General features: G+C 41.7%; 1 protein-coding gene across 9 annotated transcripts in view; it reads left to right on the top strand.

The window, feature by feature from the left end:
* The window catches only part of LOC129202208 (poly(rC)-binding protein 3-like), a 533,188-nt gene that overhangs the window by 376,065 nt on the left and 133,385 nt on the right, over positions 1–23,738 (top strand). Inside the window, exon 1 of one of the 9 annotated variants that reach the window (XM_054814514.1) lies at positions 7,673–8,084. The exons of 7 other annotated variants lie outside the window; for them this stretch is intronic. The gene's annotated coding sequence lies outside the window, so the exon portion shown is untranslated. Of the gene's footprint in view, positions 1–7,672; positions 10,500–23,738 lie in introns of those variants that run through there. One more of the 9 variants, XM_054814517.1, reaches the window with a different exon arrangement.

Below are 23,738 nucleotides of genomic sequence, written 5' to 3'. Positions count from 1 at the left end.
CAGGCAGGTGGGAAATGAAAGTGCATGTCCCTTAACATCCCCCTGCTAATTTTGCCCATATTAGGATTGGGGAAAACAGGTTGTCTGAAACTGCTGCTGCCCCTAAAGTAGGAGTGGAAACTATTGGTAGAATGCCCAGCGCCGGCAGCTGTGGTAGCTGACTGGTATCGGTCCCTGGAGGCAGCCAGCTCAGCAGCGTGGATCCTCTAGATCTCTCCGTTGCAATTCCCCACTTTTCTGTGGCAGGCAGGAGTGGCCCTGTCTCATCTGTTATTTTAGGAGGAATGACTGTCAGCTTTGCATGAGCCATTGAAAAGTCTTGTGCTGGCTCAAGAATAAAAGACATGCAAAATGTTTATAGTCCTAAATGAGGAATAATCATGGCATTACTCATATTTTGGAAATTCAAGGCGCATCCTTGGTCTAAATGTTGTATGTACCGTGCTACTCGTTCCAAAATGCAGATGACATTATCAACATTTCATTCTCCACTCCTGGCTCTCTCAGTTTCTCCTTTTTTTACCCTAGGTTCTTTGTTGTGAATTCAACAGGTTCATGTTAAAACCTATTTTCATTCAGGATGGATGGATAGATCTTCTGCCTTCACTGTCTGCATTTGAGATTCGAAACACAAATGTGGTCCTGGTTCAACTATCCGACTTCTCTGTGTTTTCAGGATTTTTGGTTTGGTTATTTCTACACCTTCTGCCATGGGAATTTCCAGAGATTATAAATTCAGTAGCCAAATTCAGAGTCTAGAAGTGGAACTTCCCAAGTCTGTTCCATAACTGGCTGACTGGTTTTTGTGCCCTGGAGCTTTGTTCCTTCAAGCTGGCAAACGTGGCAGACCTTAAGTGATGGAATTGAACTATTCCTATAGATCTGTGAATTGTTCCCTTGGTCCCTCCTGGACTTGTGATATTCCCTCATGTTGCAGCCAGTGTTTTTCAAAGTGACAGAATTTTACAACATAACTACTTCTCTGGTTTTACAGATCAAGATAGCTTTTTATTCTAATTGCTCAACAGTGTCACAGTAAGCCATATTATAATCCCCCTTTTTAACATCTGTATTAGGTCAAGAGTTGTATTTGTGAGGCTCATGAGGATCAGATTTCTTACTCCTTATTTCATACTCCTTATGGCTGCTTCCTCCTTGGTATGCCACTTCAGTAGGAGAAAGGATGAACATTCTCTGAGTTTTGCCCAGGCTCAGTGTTCTGGGACTGCTCAGTTCACATGCTTGCTTGCTCCCCCTATTTCTGGCATATTTCTGTTTTTTCTCAGATACAACTTATTCCAATAGTAAGCAAACTCTGACGTTTGTATGCTGGCATCCTCAGTGAAAACCCATTGGGCATCATGGCTGGATGCCTACTTCAGCTTTTGGTTTGGACAGTGGCTTCTGTTATTTCAGTTGTCATTATTGTCAAGGAGCTTGATTGGTTTTTATACTAGTCCTCAGTGAAGACTGGATGTCTTCGATGAACTATTAGGAAAATGCAATAGGGCACTCAAAAAAAATTGCTTCTTTGAGTTTTAAAAGAAGAAAATAGTGGGCTATTTTAAATTATTTATAGCTCTGTGATTAGTAGTGTGTAAATGTTATTTAGACTTTATATAAAAATGCAGTAATTTCTTCTTTGTACCAGTCAACTAGCAGCTCCTCTTCCACCCACTGGCATACTTAGTCACCTTTTTTGTAAATCTTCACAAGCAAACTTCCCCAAGGGTAGCTTTGATAAACTGGCACGGTCCCCATGGCAGTGAAAAATGACCTTCTACCTTCCCTGTAACAACCAAACTCGGACTCGGAGCCTTGGGAAACCCAGGGCTCACCCAGAACTGTGGAGTATTGCTTTGCCATCTGCTTCTTGCGGGAGGAGAATTAGTTCATGCCTGTTAGGGCTAATCCTTTCTCTGCTAGTAAAGTCCATCCCCCAGTGACCCTTTGAAAATAGGAAGGAAATGCTGGAGGAGATGCCCATGTCTCAAGATACCTTGTGCACCGTTCTTTGTCTTAGTTTTCTACTGAGAACCTACTGGTTTCACGCTCTTTCATCTTGTCTCTCCACTGCACCACACTTGCTGGGTGGTGAAACACTGCAAAATTATGTTAAGCAAGACTTAAGGGCAAACATCCAAGTGCAAGACTGAGAGCAAAAGGGTATAAATAAAACAATGACAAATTCGCTTCTGGTCTATACTTAACCATGACTCCTGTTTCAAGTATTCCATGAGGGATTTCTTTTGCATTGCCCTGCAGTGAGAGCAGAGGATGGTGGATTCATAGAGTCAGCCTTCCTCCCAGGTGGCGAGCTCACTTCTGTGTGACTTCCGCTCCCAAATGCCCTGTATTCCTTTAGGGCTGTGCTTTTCGATGTAAATGCAAATGCTGCTTAGGTCCTGTCTTGAGAGGGACCTCTCATATACTTAAATGGTCATTTCCATGTGAGCCTGGCAGGGACTGTCAGATAAATACAGCTGATTTTGCCTCCTGAGATCGGAAGTGTTGTGCACCGAGGGTATATTCTCTCTTTGTCCTTCTGCAGTCTGCTGACCAGCAGCCCCTGCCCATGGGATCCTTTTCAACTCCTCATGCTCCACTGAGGTTATTTCTACAATCATAATATTTCTATTATGAGATATCAATTGTGCATGTGTTCTGCAAGGTTCACAATCACTGGTACCTTTGTGACTTTCTATAGACCTCACACTTTATTAACATGGATAACAGATGCTGTAAAATTCATATGGTATAAATGCTAATGCAACTTGTACATAATGTTTCAGGTATAATGTCTTTTTTGAAGATCAGCTCCTCTCTGCTTTGCTGTGTGTCCTAGTACAAACTGCATTTTCTTCTGATCTAACTGCACTGGAATTCCAGGAAAGCGATGTCACTTTTATAGAGCTATACCATAATTCCATTTAAAAAAAAATAAAATCCTTTTTTTAACTTTATCTTGTATGTACAGTGCTCCTGGTTTCCTGCAGATACAGTCTCCCTTGATAGAGAAGCCCAGACACTGATTTTTCAAGATAGGATTCATTTTGGACTTTATTGATGCAATAGACCTTGGTTTCGGCTGCCTTCAGAGAACAGATTTTCAGCCAAGCAGAGATGATGTTGTAATCTTGGATGATGATGGCATTTGTGATTGTCCAGTGAGCCTTCCCAGGGATCAGCCTACATCTCTGGGTTTGGACACAATCATTTTCATTCTGACAAATTACTGGTGGTGTGGAAGGAGAACATGGCTATAGCTGGGGTGGGTTTAGATCTTTCCCAGCCATAAGATATTTTATTGTTTGCATCATGTTCTGCTTTTTAAAAATTTTCAAAGTCAGCTGAGTAGAAGATGTGATTGATTGTTTTTCAGAATGGTGTATGAGGTCAGATGTGCAGAGTTATTTATCTCTTTGCAGTATTTTCAGGAAAAGAGGCAAATGCATTGATTTTTAAAATTATGCTAAAACAGACATCACAACACATCGACATTTTAATTTTAGCAAACCACTGACTCTGAATGAAAGACTTCCCCTCTCTTACCTCCGCTAATTCTTTTTTTTTTTTTTTTTAATATAGCTTGGTCTTCTCCCTTCCCCTTTCCTTTCCTTTCCTTTCCTTTCCTTTCCTTTCCTTTCCTTTCCATTCCATTCCATTCCATTCCATTCCATTCCATTCCATTATACCTGTCTCTCTTCATCTGTATAAGTTAGCTGTAAACTCACCAAAATTATGCAGTTCATTGGACGGTGTGATTCAAACGCAGTGTTTGCGGGGTTTTTCCCTCTTTCTCTCTCCTACTAATGAGGGGAAGAGTTCCGTGTTTGCGGGGTTATACCGCAAGGCACATGATTTTAATGTGAAGTTCAAATATTTGGCATTGACAGTCTTATCAAACAAGAATAAAAATAGGATTGTAAAGTAACTGCAAAGTAGAGAAAAGGGACAGAAGGCAGAAAGTGGGGAACAGTTTTTTCCACTGCTAGTGGCTTTGCAGTTGGTGACCGCAAAAGCATCTTTCTGAACCGTAGTGCCTGCTGTGGTGGACAGAGCAAAGCAGTAGAGAGCTTGGGTCAACAGCTTTCTCAGGCTTCCCAGCTACAGATGCTTTAGGGCTCCTAATCACTTGATATATCTATATGCTTTATGCCTCAATTACCACAGCTTTCTGTTGCAATCTTTGGTTTATTCACATCCAGTGAACTTTACTGTGCTTTCATTTTTCGGAGAACTACATTTTTAGTGCCTATCTATTTAAAAGAAGGTTCCTCTAACTCATGTCATCAAGTCAATTGAACATGGGCTTTTAAAACAAAGTATTGACTATTCTTTCTTCAAAGATTATTTCCAAATTTTGAATAGGTTTTTTTGCTTTTTTTTTTTTTTTGCTTTTTTTCTCCTTTATTTTGTTAAATCTGCTGCATGGTACTACTGCATTTACAGAGCTTGATCCAGAAGAATCGAAGCACATGCTTAAGGAGAAGAATGGCATGTGGTTCATGAACCCCATAATTAGTTCCCCTTCCTAGCTCTAAGCAGTAATTAAATCTGTCACTTCTGCTCTGCTGATTCATTTATTTAGCTATTTAATTGCTCAGCTGAATACGTCTTTATCTCCGGAACTGCAACATTTTATTCAGACAAAGAAATAGCATAATCCATTTTTTTTTTTTTCCCAAGAGCAGGGACATGTAAAAGAAAAGAACACTAATACTAGATGATTTGGTGGTATCGTCAGTTTTCACTTACCAAACAAAACAGTGTTTAAGGGAAAACTTCAACCAGTGCTTGAGGATAGCTTTCGATATATAGGCTTGTTTCTCCAGGAAATTATGTCAAATGCGAGGACCCAATGTCTCTGATCCAGGTTTCCATTTCGTAATGAGTTAGCTTAAAGCACTTCCAGGTAATAGTAATAATTTTCTATAAAACAAGAAGTCTTACCTTGATCTGTTGGTGGAATATTTCATAAACCATTTAAAATTGTGGATATATATACTGAATTGTTTACAAACTAAACAGTATCATTTCTTTATATGTTTTATTTTTGGGACATTGCTCATGGAGATTTCCATCATCTGTCTCTTAGATTTATCATCAAATACAGCACTGTGATCTGTAAAGAAAATGGTGTTTTGAATACTTTCAAGCTTACAAAGGAGAGCCCTTCTGAATACCTCTCTGTGAGGCATACTTCCATACATGCAGTTTTCCTCATGTTACATTTTCAGCATCCTTAAAGGGGGTTGCAAGATTCCTCCACCATTTCTATCCATAGGTTGGAAAAGCTGGTGTAGGAAAGCAGCATGCAAAACAATGAGGACCACGTCAAAACAGATCAACTCAAACAGCGCCTTTTGGCAACATGAGAAAATATTGTTTATTTTTACGACCTTTTTTTTTTCCCTCCTTGAACTCTGTAATGATAGCTGATCCAGGAAGTGGAAGATACAAAAACCACCCAAAATTGAGAGAGAAGGCTATTTTTCTTTCACTTCTGGCATCAGCGGCTCAGTTCCGACAATTTATTCATCTGCTTGGCTGGATGGATTTTTATGCCATGCACACAATCTTGCATTTCACTCCGTTAGTGACTTATTTTTGCTGTCTTGTTACTCAGTTACAACTACGCAGCTGTTTAAGTCATAGGTCATGTTTTTCCCAGGTAAGGTCATTATACTAAAAATCTTTTACTGCTTACCTGGAGGGTTTTTTTTCGTTTTTGAGGATTTATTTTTTTTCCTTCAACGAAGGTCCTGTCCACTCCTTTGCAATGCAAAGCATGTCTGTACTGCTGCTGTGGACACCCAGCCTGGCCCTACTTCAAGTAAAAGCAGGACTCAACGTAAAGATGGAACCGGCAGGGTTTATTAGCTATATTGCAATACCTCGCAAATACAGCTGGGCGTCCTGCCGTACCTCCGGCTGCTGTGCTGGGCTACGTGAACCTCCAGCTGCCTGTGCCAGAACAGGGGTCTCCGCTTCGCCCTCCCACATCCTCAGGGAGGGCTTTGTCAGCCCACGGGCCAGCGGCTTTGGCCCAACAATGCTTAGTCTGTATTGTTCGCGTTGGTGTTATTGTTCTGCATCTGTGCACTCTGCGTTACTGAAAGCTCTTTGTTGAAATAAAGAATATTTCTGTCCCTGCTAAAACTAGGAAGTCGGGAAATCTTGCGGGTGGTTTTGGTTTTGCAAGCCCGTGCACATGATTTTTGGACTGGGGCTTTGCATGAGCTTCACTTAAATATTCTCGCTTTTAAATATGTTTCTTCAATTGATCTTCTGAAAGTACACTCTTTGTTATGTAGGGCACATGCTTAAATTCAGGGAATTAATAAACCAGCAAAAACCATCTCTGGACATCCTTTGAGGATAAGGGTGCTTTGAGGATAAGCCTGTATGTGAATGGGTTTAGTATGAGAAAGCAGTGTGCACTGCAGCGGGACAAACAAGTATGATCAGAGGAGTGCATGGGAATGAAATGGAAAAAAAAATATTTATTTGTAGTAGAAGAGAAGTTTATTGTTGAATTGGTGGAAACCGAACAGAAGAAACACAGGGATAATAATTTCAGACGGCTTTTATCTCAGTTCTAAAAAAGCATGAGGTTAGTCAATAGGATTAATACTTTTACATAGATTTGTACATAAACTTTGAGACACGAGAGCTGGAGGGACATCAGTGGAGTGCCCTCCCTTTACAATGATTATATTCGGGAACGTCTGTGGAGGGAATTAGGTGACAGTGACTATCGGCTTCCCCTCAGATGAACCTAGCTGTTGTCATCCTGCCATCAACAGGCTGGAAATTACTATCTCGAAGGCATTGCAGAGTTTACAAGCAGTCAAATGGGGTGGAAACCACTCCCTTCCCCTCCCTGCCCTGCCCTCCCCATGCCGGAGCAGGCAGTGTCCAGCTACTTGCACGGTGTGAACTGGAGGTCTGCAAAGTGGTGGTGGCACTCTGACCGGTCACTTTGGGGTGTTATTTTTTTTTTTTTTTTTAGTTTTCAGCTCTAACTCACTGTACAGTTAGAAACATCAGGCTTGAGTTTCTCCTCATTCACAGTGCTGGAATATGCTGGTGTAAAATATGTCTAAATCAAATTAGATTAAATCCCCCAGTTTTGATACAAATGTGACTGTACTTTACTAATGTATTGATTTACTTATTGGTGTATTAGGAACCTCTCGTTAATGTTTTAATTTAGAGAAGTGTTTGCTAACTATTTGTGTGATGTAATGTATCTGTGGGGTTGGAGGCTACCTCTGACCAGTCCTGGTCACTGTACTTGGTTATATAAAATGCACAGACTTGGGTACCTATAAATATTAGCGTGCAGCTGTCACAGAGGGATTGTGAATGAGCTACTTGGGACCTCGAAAACATAATAGCTTGGCACCCAGAAATATACAACTTTTGATAACATATTACAAGGTTACATATTGGGGGAGAGGGTCGGAAGGCGGCAACTACTTTTAATCTTTATCTTTTTTAAAAAAAATTATTTTTCCTCCTTTGTACTTCTGGTATACATCGGATCTTTACAATTTTTATCACATTAGGATGTGACATTCCTGGCCTTGACAGTGCTTTTGTTTGGCTATTTATAGCAGCTTCTGGTCATTGTGGAGCAAAGGAGATTGCCCTGCCCTCTGGCCCTTTCTTAAGCAGATTTTGGGCAGAAGCTCCTCTCATGTGGCACTAATTGCAATGATTGGTGGAGGGGGTGTTGTGAGCGCACTCTGGCTGACTCGGGCTTATCTGCTAGGGGCTAAGCCAGGGGAGGAAGGGAGGAAAAACGGGGAGAAGGGAGGAAAGGGAAAAGAAAAAAAAAAAAAAAAAAAGGAGGGGAAGGGAAAAAAAGAAAGCAAGAAAAAAAAAAAAAGCCTAGCTTAGCTTCACTCTGTTTGGGCTCAGGGCTCCCGGCCATCTGTCCGCGCTCGGGCGGCACGGAGGGAGCCGGCTGGCTGCAGCCCCGCGCAAGGGCGGCACGGAGGGAGCCGGCTGCGCAGCCCCACGGGAGGAAGGGAGCGGCGTGGGGCTCCGGCCGGGCTCGGGAACCCGCTCAGCAGGTGGGTACCGCTGCCTCTGCCCCGCGCAGGGGTGCGAGAGGGGAGCGAGTAGGCAAGGAGAAACTCTCTGCCGCTTTCTGGTGGTGTAGCGCGGCCGATGAGGGGGTGCTGCGTGCCGGGGGTGGGTTTTTGGGGGGTTTGCTTTGTTTTGAAGCTTGCAGGAGCCGAGCATGCCCCTTTTGCGGGTGCTTTAGGGGCTGAGTTTGACTCCTCTGCCTGCCCGGGATGGGCTGCGATGGGCAAAGTCTTTAAAAGCTCGAAACCAACAAGTTGGTGTGGACGTGATTTGTGTGGGGATGGGGCCGGTTTCTCGTCCGCACAAGTGAGCTGCGCTAAAATATCTGTGAGGGACTGTCAGTCGGGAAGCGTGCGCTTCCCCTGGGTGAGTAACCCCGCCTGGGCCGGCAGCTCCAGGGTTTAAATGCGATAATATAATCTGGAGACTGGTGTGTGGGGTGGGGGGCTGTCCCCGGTTAATAGTTTCCTGCAAGTTTAATGTGAAATGGGGAAAGGCCGAGGAAAACCGCAGGGGCTGCAGAGGGGTTAGAAAGATAGAGGCTAACAAGTTTCTGACGTACTGTAAACCAGCATCACTGTCAAAAGCAAGCGAGCTGGAATATTGTCCCGTATTTTGGGTGTGTTGGCACTGGAAGTTGCTTCCTTTTATTTAGTTGGTAACGTTTTTAGAGGCTTTTGTTTGTTTGTTTGTTTGAAGTTGCTAATGTAAACAGCCCAAGTAAACTATCATATATTGTTGTTCTGCGCGGTGTGCAATGGGGGGAACAGTGAACTTCAAAGTGTGTTTTTCTTAAAGAAAAGTTGGGAAATACAGGGTAGCTTTATGGTGACTGTAATAAGAGAGGACTCTGGACTTCATGCCTCTTTTTTATTATTATTATTATTATGAATAATATTATTGTTTGTAAAGATGCAAGAAGTTGTGTTACTATGCGCCGAAAACTATGCTTTCATCTGTTTAATACATCTGCTAGAACATCCTATTACACTGGATACAGTTATGTTTAGTGTACAACTTCTGTTTGTGTTTCTGATAACTCTTCTAGTACCACTGGAAAAATAGACACTCAGTTAACACGTATTACCTAATCATATTTTAGCAGTTCTTGTGTAGATTATAGACAGCAAAATGCAGTTATAGCTGGAAATTGCTGTGCATGTCTATCTTCAAATGGTAAAAAAAAATACTAAATTTCTGTTAGAAGTGTGCATACCATCCAGTCTAGCTGTCAGTCTTGTTTGTTTCTTTTATACGCAGTTTTGGAAGCAGAATAGTAAAAAATGGAGTTGAGCAGCTGGTAATCCATTGTCCAACGCTTATCCCTAAAAAGATTCTTGGTGCATCAGCCATCGCTGAGGATGGTTCAAAATGGAATCCAGGAATCGGCCATACTAAAGTCAGACAAGAGCTTATAAAAATAAACTGAAAAGCTGTGGCTTGCCTACCCATAAACCTCTTAATAAATACATCATCTACCTAGTCTTCTACTCATTGTATTCAAGAAAAGGAAAAACTTGATCATGCGGCTATTACTCTATACCTTCTTAATCTATAATCAGGTGAACAAAATATTTTTACTTTCCTTACCATCTGAAATAGCCGGTTTCTTACAAAAGACCTTACCCGCTTTCTTTCTCTCATCTGTGTCTGTGCTGCAAAAATAAGCCCTCAAGAATATAACTGTTTGTTTTACTGGTTCTGTTCCTTATCACTCTTGGTCTTCAATTTATGCTGGATTGAATATTTCTGTAATAATGAAGTCAGTTGCCATTACTTCCTTCAAGGACCATGTTTAAAAAATCTATAGGATGTGTGCAGTATGGTAAAGCGTAGCGACATGGATATATTAATTTTATTCTTACATGGCTCAATATATTTTTCTTGTTACTTCAGAGAAGCTAGGAACATGATAAATGCTCCATTAGTGGTATTGGTAAGAAATACATTAACGCAAGTGTGCAGTCAGTAAGAAAGCGCTTTTATTTGAAAGCCTTCTCATAACAGACATCGTACTAATAATCTTAATGAGCAACCTGTGCTGCATATCTTCGGTGTTAGATCAGATTTGCTTTTAGGTACTTTGTAAATACATTTTTTTTATTCAGGATAACTGAATTTCTGCCAGGTGTCCAGGCTCGTTGTTTCCTTTCAGGCTTTGCAGCCTCTGAATGCCACAGGAATTTGCTGGGCGAAGGACTGGGTGTGCATGGGGTAGGCATTTCAGGATGCAGCTCTTCTCGGAAATCAGCCTCGGTATTGTAGAGTATTGAGGTCTGATATTAATGTAAAGCGAAATGTGGTATTAAAAATATAAGTCAAATCCGAAGGCTGCTGTGTTGGTTGGATACTCAAGAGCAAACTGGAATATCCTTCTCCAACAGATTACTGAGAATGCGGTGAGTGACTTTTGTAAGCCGTGAGGACAGTGCTCAGTTGTGAAGCCACTTGCCACGAAGCCATCGCAGGGCCAGAGACTGTCCTAGCCGAAGCACGGTGGTTCGCACCCCTCACGGTGCTCTGCGCAGGGGAAGTGGGACAGGACATGGGAGCAGAAGATGAGCCATCCCTCCTGCCCGGGGGGGCTGGGAGGCCAGGACTGGGCAGGGACAACTGCAAAGGGACCCTGCAATAGCAGGGCAAGGGTGTATCGCTGTGGCAGAAAGTTGCGGAGAAGTTTGCAAAGCTGACGGGGGATGTGGCTGCAGCCACAGGCATGTGCGGCAGAAGTGTGAAAGAGGTATCTGCAGGAGGGAAGAGGGTTGAAATGGCAGATGCTGTGGCAAAACACACGGTGGTCATGGTGGTCACGGTGCAGGGAGGTAGGAGGTCTATTGGAGCGAGGAGTAAAGGCAGGCTGGTTGCTCCAGGAGCAGTCAGGAGTGCCAAAGCTCTTGAATGCTACCACAGGGAGACTTTGCAGCTGGATGAGTAACCCAGTTTGGGTGCTTTGGAAATAGAGTCAAAAGCTGGGAAGTGGCCATTGGCATTCCTGCTCATCATCACGGACCGAGGAGGGTGTTGGGTAGCTGAGCCACGGTGAGATTAGGTACAGCAATTATAACTGGGGAGCAGCAGGAGGACTGGCAGCCAGGAAGCAGGGGGATGGTGAATAATCCTTAGCCTTTTCTGTTGCGTACGTGAAATCGGGAGGCAAACTGTTACAGTTTAAAGCAAAACGTAAGGATAGGAACTCAAAACTGAAACTGCTTACTCTTGTTAGTCTTTCCCAAAGATTTTCAGTTAGTGGGGTTTTCATCTTCTGACTTCTATAACATCACCATGACTGGGGGTTGTAGAATGCACAGAAATAAATTTTCCTAGACTTTGCAAGATCATTTTTCTTTAAAAGAAACCTTGTTGCACTTTTAATAACAGATGCGCTTTGTTGCATTCATTTGCTAAGCAACAGATTCACTGTGTTGCCTATGAAGCACAAAGGCAGGGGAGGCTTTAACACACGAAGTAGAGCTTACGTGAAGTTCATGAGCAGCAGCAGCAGCAGGAGTGAGCGATGAATTCTCTGGGTTTTGTTCCTTAGATTCAAATATTTTAAGGTCAGTATTTTTCTCTGCTGGCTGCCATCAGCAACAGAAGTATCAACAGGAGAAAAATGGGTCGCTTGGGTTTTAGCATTAAGCAGCAAATCCAGGGCCAATAGGATTTAGCTGGGATGTTAAGGTTTATTCAGTGCATTTAGTTAATGAAGTTGGAGGCGGGGGGAGGAAAAAAAAAATCAGTGTCTGGGGTTGGGGGAGGGTACGAAATAGCCTCCTGCCAACGGGTGCATCCTGCAGTGACTCCTCCTGATTGATAGATGCTCCATAAGACAAAAAAGAGCTGAGCGAAGGAGGTTTTAATTAAAAAATACCAGCTCAATACCAGCTCTTTTGGATTAAGATCAAGCAGGAAATCTTTGTAATAGACATCCACCTAGTCTTAAGGGTGTATATGTGTTTCTATGGAGTGTAGTGTCCATCAGTTAGGAGGAGGGAAGAAGGAGATGGTAATATGTCCAAGCGTCTATAAAGTGGTTATAAAGCCATGAAAGTATTCAGCAAGTGCAATCATATGTTAACATTCATCAATCAGGCACAGAAATCAAGTTCAGGTCAACAAACTCCCATTTGAACAGTATGCCAAGATTTCTAGCAGACAGCCCCACCATCCCCGGCACACATGGGTGGCCCTTCGCTGTGCTCACCCGTATTCTGAAGCTTTTGTGTCCCTTGCCAAAGGCTGTCATCTTGTGTACACACACGTCGTTCAGCATCTCGACTTGCTTTCTGAGCCCTGAAAGCCTTCAGCACAGAGACATAAAAAACAATTAGTATGGAAAGTCCTTGTTATTTAAAATATAAAGGGTTATTATCTATACTTCTTTTAAAAAAAAAAAAGCAAACCGCCACGAATGGATCTTTTTTCCAAGATGGTTAATGTACGCATTTTTATTATTTTTTTTAAATTCTGTTCCTCTACAGGCCAGACTCCCACTCAGATCAGACCTTGTTTTTCCCAAAGCTGTAATTGTCATTTAGAGTCTGATCAACGTTCTTATTCCTCCTGCCCCCCTCGGAGGTTCATGCTTGATGTCATAGCTAGACGCTGCTGGGAGTCACTGAGCAGTGATTAAGACTGTCAAGACTGAGCCCAGTGACCTCAACAGACTTTCCTTCTGAGAAGGACATGGGCATTGATGGCAGGATTTGACTGTAACAGTATGGAATAAATAAGCAGCAAACTTATAAAATGAGTAAAAAAGAATCCATGTACCTGTTGTTCTCAGCATAACCTAGTTGCTCGATGGCTTGATACGAGTGCCTGAGGAGGGCCCTGCAGCATTTCTTAGCAGGATTTATTGCAGTGACACCTGAAAACTTCTGCAAAAATGTTCAGAGAAAAACTTGCATGCATAATTTTTGGGGTTGGTTGGGTGGGTTTTGACCTCACAAACAGTTTAAGACAAAAATTTTGAAATAATTGAAAAGGGAAAAAAAAGCAATGAAAATGTTTAGAAAAACCTGTTTGCACTCCTCTGCCTTGTTCTGTACTGCTTTATTTCTGACAGATTCACGGTATGTTTACTGAAAAAACTTGGCTATACTTATAGACTAGTTTAGGGACATGTCTGTAACAGAAACAAAGAATAATTTCACAAAAAAAAACCCCAAAACAAAACCCTCCAAAAAACCCCAAAACCCAAAAGCACTTGACTATGATACTTAAAGCAGGGCTTTATGAATGTTCAGCCAAGCCTCAGGAAATGGGGGTGGCCGTGTCAGAACCGCAGCCCCAGGCACACAGCAAGAGCCTGGGCAGCTGCATACAGAGCAAGTGGAGCTCTAGAAAAAGGCTCCTGTCATCTTTTATGTACAACTAGGTATGCGTTTGCCGGTAAGCAAATACCGATAATATATTAGGGCTAATCTGAGGATTTCATGAAACGAAATCTGAACAGTCTGGTTGTCCCAGTGACAACAAGGGAAGCAGAATACCATACCAGGTGCAGAGCGCTCTACAAAAAAGCAGAGAGAGGTACGTCTCCCCGGAAGAATACTTTTGCATGTAGCTACGTGGCAATGAAGTGCTTGGTGCAATGTCCACACCATCTCGTCCTGTGTTTATGATGATCTATTACCTTACCCTCATTGGCTTGTGTTTTCTCATCAGCGGGCAGTAAAGCACCTATTCAGCGCTTGAGCCTGACTTAAAAGAATAGAAAGACAGAATCTGAGCTTTGAAAACCATAAAATAACTTTTCTGTGATTTCATTCAATTAACAAAACTGTGTGCGTACCTCAAGGATCTCATTAGCACGATTGTGGCTGCGTGCCAGCACCCAGCCAGAAGAGCTAATGGAAACTTTGCCGGCTGTTTTGTAACATTAAACATTCTATAGAACAACAGCAGAGATTTTAAATGAAAAGGCTGTGAAAACATTGGGGGCAGATGCAACGTTTGTAAATGCTGTAAATCCACTCAATAATTACTGTATAGTACTGGATTAAATACTAAAAGTCCCTGAGATGCCTGGATCTAGAAGAGATTTGCTTACATATGATCAAAGTGATTAAAAAGATTGTTTGCCTTTTTTATTAATGTATGTTATACCCATGACAGTAAATCAGAATAAAATGTTTTGATCCTGCAGATAGGAAAATATGAGAGAGATACCGTTGTTACAATGTGCGAGTTCAGAGTTTTCATACGCAGTGATGAGAATCAGGTTCAGAGTCTCAACTCCTTTCAGTTCAGCGATGTTTAAATCGCTGGATTTTGATCGAGTGGTGGGGAACATCAGAAGTTACACTTAGATTTCTCCGGGAAGAGCAAGGGCTTTGGGCAGACCTCGAGAGAGAGACAGGCACTTTGTTTCCCCCTCCCTCCTTCCCCTCAGCATTCACACTGTACAAATACAGATGCCTGGCAGGTAATGGAAAGACTGTCACTGCTAATTAAGTACCGTGAGCATCCCACGATGCTTACAGTGGACTGCAGTGGGGTAGAGGAGGCTGAATAAAAATTATAAGAGCTCTTAAACTTTGCTTGTAACAAAATCTAATGTCCCTTCGGCGTTTGTAGCGTCAGGTAAGTAAGATACTCTGAAGCTGAGCCTGTGTTTTAAAATACTGCAGAAATTTTGGAGGCTTCTGTTGTTTGTGCAGGAACGAGACATCTCTGACCAAAGCCTCCAATGTGAGCCACGGTGGTGCAGCCTCCTGAAGCTATACTTTCCCGTGACTAACTAGAGCAGCTCCCCAAACAGCCTCCCGTGCTGATAGAAATGCATCTGCGACTGGGGGGTGTCTCTTGTGACCTTCGTGTGCTGGGCGTGACTCTTTCCCGCGCTTCTAACAAGCATTGCTTTTGGCCTCCCGTTTGCTTACAGGAGCCATAATTGCCTATATATCTCTGGGAGCTTCGGTACCAATAATCTGTCGGCATATCCTATCATAACTTAGTATGTGACATCATAGTATTCAGCCTCTCATTGGTAGCTAATTAGCGTTTGTGAGCAATTTCACCCGTGTCTTAAAAAGCATGCTTTAAGACGACGTTGATCTTTAGCAGTGGCATGGTGACTTCAGGGTTACCTGTTCCTGGTACTGGCTGTGGAGCAGAATGCATTAGCTTAAACGCTAGAAATGCAAATCATTTCCTTCTGCAGATATTAAGACTGTTGTGACGGGATGTAACAGCAGCTCACCTGTTTTGCTTGGTGTTGCCCTCGTGTAGGATCGCATCCGTGACCAGTTACCGAGTGCCAGCTGATGAGCGACAGAAGAGTGGTGCTTTATAGCCAGTGGGTGATATAATCTCCTTGCAGTTGTGTCAGCGTACTTTAATGTGGTTGGACGATGCTTTTTAATTTCTCAGAAGTATCCTTCCTGTTCTCTTGGTTTTCAGTTCAATGAAGAGATTATAAAAGGCAGAATTACGGCCATTTAGGCAACCTATCTTGATACTCCCATATTTTCTGATACTGTTGTCAGAAGAAAACTAGTATCCTTAACTTTTGGATTTGCTAAACTTCATTGGAGGGTTTAGTTTGTTTACTTTTTTGTTTGACTGGGAAAATGTATCAACACTACTTATGGTGGATCACTTTTTTTTTTTTTTTTTGGGTGGGGGGGTGGGTTTTTTTGTTGTTGTTGTTGACAGTTTTGTTGGTAGTCACTTCTTGACCCCAGACTTGCTGGGAGGAGGTTGCTGACACGCGATTTGGACCCTGAGCTTTGCCTCGTCATCCCTGGGTTTCGTTTTAGGGTAATCTGCTCACTGGGACCTATTCACTTCTAATCCTGCTCATTGTCTGAAAGGAAATCTCACAGCACTGTGACCTTTTCTTGCCTGTTGTACCTCCCGTTAAGAAACAACCCTGATCTTACTTTGCGTGGGTGTGTGAAGTTACCGTGGAGCTGGCAATAAAATGCAAGTGAGGCTTTACAAAAAAAAAGGGTACAGAAACTATCCTTTTTACTGTGCTTTTATTACATTGGATTGTGCTCAGATGGATGGGCTTTTAGTTGGCTCAGGAGTAAAGGGCCCACCAATATACATTTAAACCTCTCTAAAGCAACTTGAATTCCCTTAGGAGCAATGCATTAAAGTGCCTAGGAAAATGGAGTTTTCTTTTACCTTGTGACCTTTCTGCTTTCCCATCACTAGACAGGAAAGACCCAGTCTCCAATGAATATTATTAGTCAATAAAGTTAAAAGCAGCAGATCATATATAGGGAGATAAATAATAACGAAAGTAGCCAGAACTAGGGTTGCCCACGGCTACTAATAAAATGTCACCTTCATTTTAGCTCTGTATGCCTTTGAGATAATACTTAAAAATACATTACAATCTGATGCTCTCAATGAGAATATGGCTGAGTTGACAGATAAAGAAATGTATTACTAAATAATATCCTTAAAATACACTGGATAGGCGTAGCAGATTGCAGATGCACCTAAAATGCGTTTCATTTATAGTTCCTATGCTGCTAATGCCTTTCAGATTTTTCATATATATTTATATTGGGGGATTATCTTATGTGGAGTTTAGTAGATTTTACAAAGTCCTTTCTTAGTTGTTGATTTCAAAGATATTAATTCTTACTCACTTGAAACACTTAACTGGGAACTTTACTTATCTACAACATTAAACCACATCTGGCAACTTGCTAAAGAAAATTATTGTGTTTATGCTACATTAAATTTCTTTCAAGATTTTATTTATAGAATCTGGGTAAATCAAGTAAAACTTGTGCATATATTTGCCCAAGTTTAAGAGGAAATTAATTTGCACTATTATCTCTGCTTTCTGAGAAAACTCAGAGAAACAAGTCTGTTGCTGGGAATAGCCACAGAAACATGTCAGTTGAAGTCATTCTGGATTGATGCTTCTGTTTTCTTGATAGTAATTGCAATTTTCTTTTTGAGCGATGGGGATATCCACAGAATAAGACTGCTTTAGACCTGCAAGTATGTATAAAGCTGAGGACAAAGTCATCTTCAAAAATCACATCCTAACAGATTCAGACTAGTGATGACTTTGGCTCAGCATGTCTTCTGCCGCAAACCCTATTTCAAGAGATTATTAGTCAAAATTTGAAAACTATGCAGACGTCTCTTGCAGAAAGCTGATGATCTGTCTAATGATCTTCCATACTCTGGGGAAAGCTGGAGAAAATGGTGTGTACTTGCATGCTTTTCATTGAGAAACATTTATTAGGGTAGACGTCAAATGGGTAGGCTATAGTAATAAATAAAAATGGATTTATAGCTCATATTGTGAGACTAGCTTTCATGTCTGCAGCTTTGAATAACGGCTGCTTGTAACAGTCTCTCTTGCCTTCACACTTCTCATTCATGAAAAGGACTTATTGAACTGTATTTGTTCAAATAAATCTCTTTTTTATTTATGATGTGTAATCAACAGAGCATGCAGTTCATCTATATTAATTTTAACATAATAATGTTGTTCAATTAATATTTAGTCAAAGTCAGTAGTTTTGTGGAAGCATTGGGCACCTAATTTATGTACCTATCTAGCTTGTATATACACGTAGTGATTTTGTGGCAAAAATGGTATTAGAAGGGATTCTGAGCCATAAATATCTTCTCTGTTTCTCTTTTTTGGCGATCTGAAGTGCCATTGATCTTCATTCTTAGCCAATGATGATCTTAGATTTGCAACTGTAGCCATATTTTAATACCGTTTACCTAGTTAGTTCTTGCAAATTGAAACAGCTAATTCTATGTATTCCACTCACTTGCTGCCTTAATTCTTTGGGACAGACTCTGAAGGTTGTCCTGAATCTTAACATGTGTGCAGAAGACCAAATGTGGTAAAAGACTGAGCTGGAGGTAGCCCTGTCCTGTAGTAACATCCAAGGAAGGCGTTGAGGAGGAGATGATGTCCACAGAGCCCCTGATAGAATTTCTCCTCCATTATTCTGTTGGATCATTAGGATGAGAACAGGTCTCTGCCTAATCCCTGAGGGGTCCCGGAATCCTCTGTGCTACTACATCCCAGGAACTCCACCTTTGTGATGACACAAAGATGTCACCAGCCACTTCTGTTGACTTGGGCTGCAAGATGGCATTTCATCGTGAAAGTGATGTGTGATATTACTCCAGCTTGTATCTGAATAAGACAAAAGCTTTTTTCTAAGTAGCAAGTGAAAGGATGAGAGGAAACAACCTCAAGTTGTGTCAGGGGAGGTTTAGATTAGATATTAGGAAAAATTTCTTCACCAAAAAGGTTGTCAAGCACTGCAACAGGCTGCCTAGTGAAGTGGTTGAGTCACCGTCTCTGGAGGGGGTATTTAAAAGACTTGTAGACAGGGCACTTAGGGACAGTTTAGTGGTGGACTTGGCAGTGTTTGTTAGGTTAACAGGTGGACTCAATGATTTTAAGGGTCTTTTTCAACCTAAATGGCTTTGTGATTCTAAGATTCATGGAAACTGTATTTTCACAGGCTTTGTCGTCTTCACCCATCCATTTCTCCTGACTTTCCCTCCCCTCTTCAGAAGGTCCTCTGAGTTTTAAGCCTGGATGGCACCTTCTGTTGGCGTAGAAGAAGAAAGAAATGGGTTTCCAAAGATACCTTGTCTCAGCCATGTTATCAATTGAAAGGGAGAGTGAGTGGTACGTCCATGAGATTAGAAAGGTAAAGGGAAAGTCTTTGCAATATGTTTGGATAGAAAATGCTTACCTTGGTATGTGGATTTTTTTTCCCACATCCTAAGGGGAGATATTATTTTTAATGACATGGAAAGGTCTAGTGGCTAGTATAGGAACACTACACTGTAAAGCCTATCGTACTGTGTCTACCACCACTTCAGTAGGAACATGGACTTTCCAGAACTTGTGCATTTTCATTTCAACCACTTGGAAATTCAGCAGTGAAATACCCAAAAGACAATATTCAAGGCAGGCTTTTTTTTTTTTTCCTCATTCAAAAGTGTCTCAGCCCCAGTACTTCTGATGACAGCTGAAATGGGAATAAATGCCACAAGAAGGTGCTGGGCTGGCACATGAGCAGACAGCCTTGGATGGCATCCAGCGCATCTGAAACCTCTGTGTGAAGCTGTGCATGTCGACATGTCTGCTTAGCAAGGGACTCTTAATGAGATGGAACAAGTAGGCTTTGGTTGGTTGTTGACCGATCCTCCCTAATAAACACTGGTGTATTATCTAGTGTACTGTAATAGTACTGTAGACACAAGTGTGTGATGTAAAAACAAATAAATCTGTTGCAGCAAGGGGCAGTCTGTAGCTCTAGTTACACTTTTAACTACTGCAATGTTTCTCTTCTGAGCTGATTATGATTGTGCATCTTGGGTGTGTTTGTAGAAAAATACCATTGTACAAATGTTTGTCAGCAAATGGACTGCAATTACCTTTCGTGAACCTGTGACGTTTCCATACCAGAAAAAATGTCTGAAAGGACCATGTTTACTCATGTGAGCTCATGTGAGCTTCCATGGCAATTGGCAATCAAGTAACAAAATCTTCCCAAGATGTGTGCAGCAATGCTATTAAGTATAAAAAAAATTCTTGCTTGCCTCTTCCTAAAGCCATTGCAAATCAGTTGGATTACCAGACACACGCTTAACAGTATTACACGTGTGCGATCCAAGGTAGAATGCTGCTGTTTCAAGAATTTAGTGGGCAGAGTTACCTCTGGTTATGAGTATGGTACGTCTGATGCAAGGGGGGAGTATTGCCCAAAACTGCCTTAACGAGGCCTCCCCCACCCTTGGCTCAGTCTGTAGTTGGTGGAAGGAGAAGCAGCTCCAAGCAGAACAGCTCTGAATTGCCCGTCTCAGAAGCCAGTCGTTCCCCCCCCGACTATTGGGAAGCCGTGCTAGGCTGCAGTTAAGCCCTGAACACAAGTCCACTCGAATACATCAGTATTTGGCTGCCTGTAGTGCATCACCGCAGTCCTCCTGCAGGTCTTTTAAAACTGCCATTAAGTGGGCCGCTTGTGTAGCGACAGCGATACAGCCACGGCAGCGCAAAACCAGCGAAGAGCCTGAGCTTTTACCAGTGTTTGAATGTGGTTTCGCAGGTTGTGCTTACATTTGCGTGGCTATGGCTACGCTGCCTGCACAGTGCCCAAGGAAATAATTGCTCTCAAGTTAGCTCAGTCCACACCACTGTACAGCAGCGTAAGGGGTACTGCAGCAGCCTTCTGGATCTCGTTTCAATCTTCAGGCCAGCTTCTTGTCATCTTTGGTAGGCCCCTGCTGCTCTGTTGAATGTATTTGCAAAGTCAAGCTTCACTTTTTTCAGTCTTTGAGGTAAATCTCTACTTATTCATTCCAATTTATTTGCTATGAGCTCACACTGACATTATTTGAAAATTTGCAAGTGGGATTAATTGAGAGCGAGTCTTCTCTTGCTGTTTGAGGCACATCCTGGGCACTCGCAGTATGTCCATCTTTAACTGTTAAGATGGGTTATTTACCATGTTAATGCCATTTTTCCTGTCTGTGGTTAGTATTAATAACCTGTCTCCCATAAGTTGCAGGGGAAAACAAAAATACTTCTTTTGGACAGCCTGTCTTCTAACTTTAAAACTATACTTGATTTTGATGTCTCTTTGAATTCATCTTTGCTGTTGGGTACCCAGACAGCAGAACAAACCCTGGTCCATTCTGTTGGCAGGTGACCGTAGGGTCGGGCTGTTTCCTGCCGGGCACAAGACTCACCTGTTTCAGTTGGACCTGCCACGGGTGTGAAATGGCCCCACCTTGATTAAAATGCAGTCCCATGCATACTGCTGTGGGGTGTCGAGTTTTGCAAATGTTTGGCCTACATTCTTCTGTTCAGGTTTGGTTTTTTTTCTTTAGCTAAAGGAAATTGCTTCTCATCTTATCCTCTACCAGGACTCTAAATAATTCTCTTCATCTGTAGTGCTACCTGTAAGTTATTTATAGACTATGACCATATTCTGCTCAATCCTCTTTTCTGGATTATATAACTTTAGCTTCCTTAGTCTGTCTTCGTATTCAGTTTCTTATCCTCCAATTCCTAGATCATTTAAGTTAGCCTTCTTTGTATAGGCCTATTTATTTTATAACTTTTTTTGCAATCTGTTGAGATAAGAGCTGTATGAGATATGACCACAAATGGAGTGTCATGGCTTTGTACTGTGAAATTATTACCTCCTTGGACTTATAGGAGATATGTACACATTGAAGACCAACAGTGCCTTCTCCTGCAAACAGATCAAACTTGCAAAATAATCTTCGATGTCTAATCAAATATTGACCCTACCTTCAGATGGCATGACACTCGATGCTTTTTAGACAATTACAGGTTTGGTACGTGCTGTTTATATTCCAACCTAAAGCAGGACTAGTGTTATTTATTATGAGTAACTATTGCCTCGTTTCCTGTGTCAGCACATTTCAAATGTTTGTGGATTACTATCCTCTTTGCCTTTGTAGACAATGTCAAATCAAATGGGAACATACAAAATATTTCCTCCAAAGTACATGAACTTAATGCTTATGGACTTAAAAAAATCATTCAGCTTTACTTGATATGTATTTGGGTTTTGGTTAATTTTCATGTGTATTTGTCATCTCTGATTTCAAGAGAGCAACAAAGTAATAGTTCTAAAATAGAGAAAAAAACAACTGCATGTAAGACCAGCTGGTAGACATACTAGAAGTCTCACAGAACCAACTTCAGTTTCTGTGTTCAGGAGGCCTCTAAATTTTTACAAGCTTGTTGGTTTTGTTCTCTGCTCCACCCTCCCAGTACATCAAACCTCAGAACTGTGTCTGATTTATTGATCTTGATTTCAAGATGTTTTCAGTTTCAGTGTGATCAAACAATGAATTACATTTATAAATCAAATTACATAGAAATATCATGGGGTTCTATTAATGACATCTGTAGCAACTTTTATAATAAAAAAATCTTTATTTTAACTTTCTGTAATTTTCTTGTAATGTGCATTTTCCAAGTCAGTAGTCTTTTTCTGCTAAATTTATCCTACATGTCTAATTCTTTCTCTACTGCTGTTTCTCCTCCCTTGAGTAACATTTAGCACCTTTTGCTTCTTTCCAGAGTTGCTTATCTGTGTGAAATAGCTCACGCTACTGGCATCTTGTATTGCTCTTGCCTGAGTGAATGCTAGAATTTCAGAATTAATAAGAAAGCAGTTTGTTCCTTGATTATCAAATTTTTCTACTCATCCAGATGTAAACACTTAAAGACTTTGTGCTGATTATATCACCACTGGTGGTTTCTTACTCTTCCCATCCAGATTTATCCTGGGCATCAGTGGCCACATTTCTTATTTGCTTCCATGCTAGACTATGTCAGAGATTAATTTGTTTCATTATCGTCAGTTGGAAAAAAATTTAAGTATTGCCATAAAGTTGTACGAAATATTGTGATGCATGGTTCTGGATGATGCTTTATCATAATTCGGGTGAAATTTGAATAAGGCAAGCTGTCTTTAAAATGTACCTACCTTCTCCTGTGATGGACGTCCTTGCCAATCGTTGGCAAATCCATTCTGACTACCAGGTTATCCTGGTTATTTAAAAAAAAAAAGTTTTAAATGCATTAAGTGCTTTAAGATTGGTGCCAAAATGAATGTCATTAAGTAGTCTAATGAACCAAGTGTGTTCCCTTTTGAAGTGAGCAGTTACTGACATCTGGGAGAGAAGTGTTTGTCCTGAAAAGTTGAAATGCAGTCCTGCTGTCCCAAGGGAAGCCCAAGGAAAAGGGATTTTCTGCAAAAAATGAACTGGAATTAGAAAATAATGGGATTTAGGGAGAAAATTTAAGCCATTTGAAGGTATCCTTTTAGCCCCAGAGCTGGAATCTTATCTCATACCTTATTGCTACCAAATCTGCAGAGACATGGCTTTGATTACCATCTCCTTGCAAAATGACTAGTTCCTTCCTAACGTCCGTCTCGGGCTATTAGACGTGGAGTTCATCTTGCCATACTGTGCTGGGAGCAGAGGGAGTTGGGGATGGTTATTCCTGGTTTGCCTCCCCCATCCTCAGAGCAGGTCTCTTGAATGCCCTTGACGTTACTATTAACTGAGGGTGGTGAGGGGCACTTGCGGGGGGGTGTCCCATGAGTGCCTGAGTTTAGGATATTGGAGGGGTTAATTATTTATTTGTTTTACTTGGCATCATTTAAGGTTAGTAGCCTGTTCAGGGAGTTTGTCTTGTAGTGCAGTGGAAAAACGTGCAGTGGGAGACAGATACATACAGATAACAGGTTCTCAAGATTAAAAGAAACCATTTGGTCCCTACTCATACAGCCCAAGGTTTCTGTATTGTTTTGTTTCCGAAACAAATGATGCTGCCACGTTACTCCGGTCAACTACAAAAGCCCGGGAGTGCCCTTGCGGCCCTGCAGAGCTGTCAGGCATCTGGTGACGAGGCCAGAGAACGCAAAGACAGCGTGAGCGGGCTCCGCACCGCAAGCGTGCGTCCCCGCGGTATTTATAGGCTCTTACAGCACTGTTGGGAGGCAGGGCAGAGGCAGGGAGCACGCGGTCACGTTCTCGGCAAGAGAGAATAGATGTGTGTTTGAGGGTTTTCGTGGGTGGATTGGTTGGTTGGGTTTGGGGTTGTTTCGGGTTTGGTTTTGGTTTTTTTT

This window comes from Grus americana, chromosome 2 (genome assembly GCF_028858705.1).
Source record: "Grus americana isolate bGruAme1 chromosome 2, bGruAme1.mat, whole genome shotgun sequence".
Lineage (NCBI taxonomy): Eukaryota > Metazoa > Chordata > Aves > Gruiformes > Gruidae > Grus > Grus americana.
Note: the sequence above shows the minus strand (reverse complement) of the source record. Positions and strands in the feature narration are given on the sequence as shown.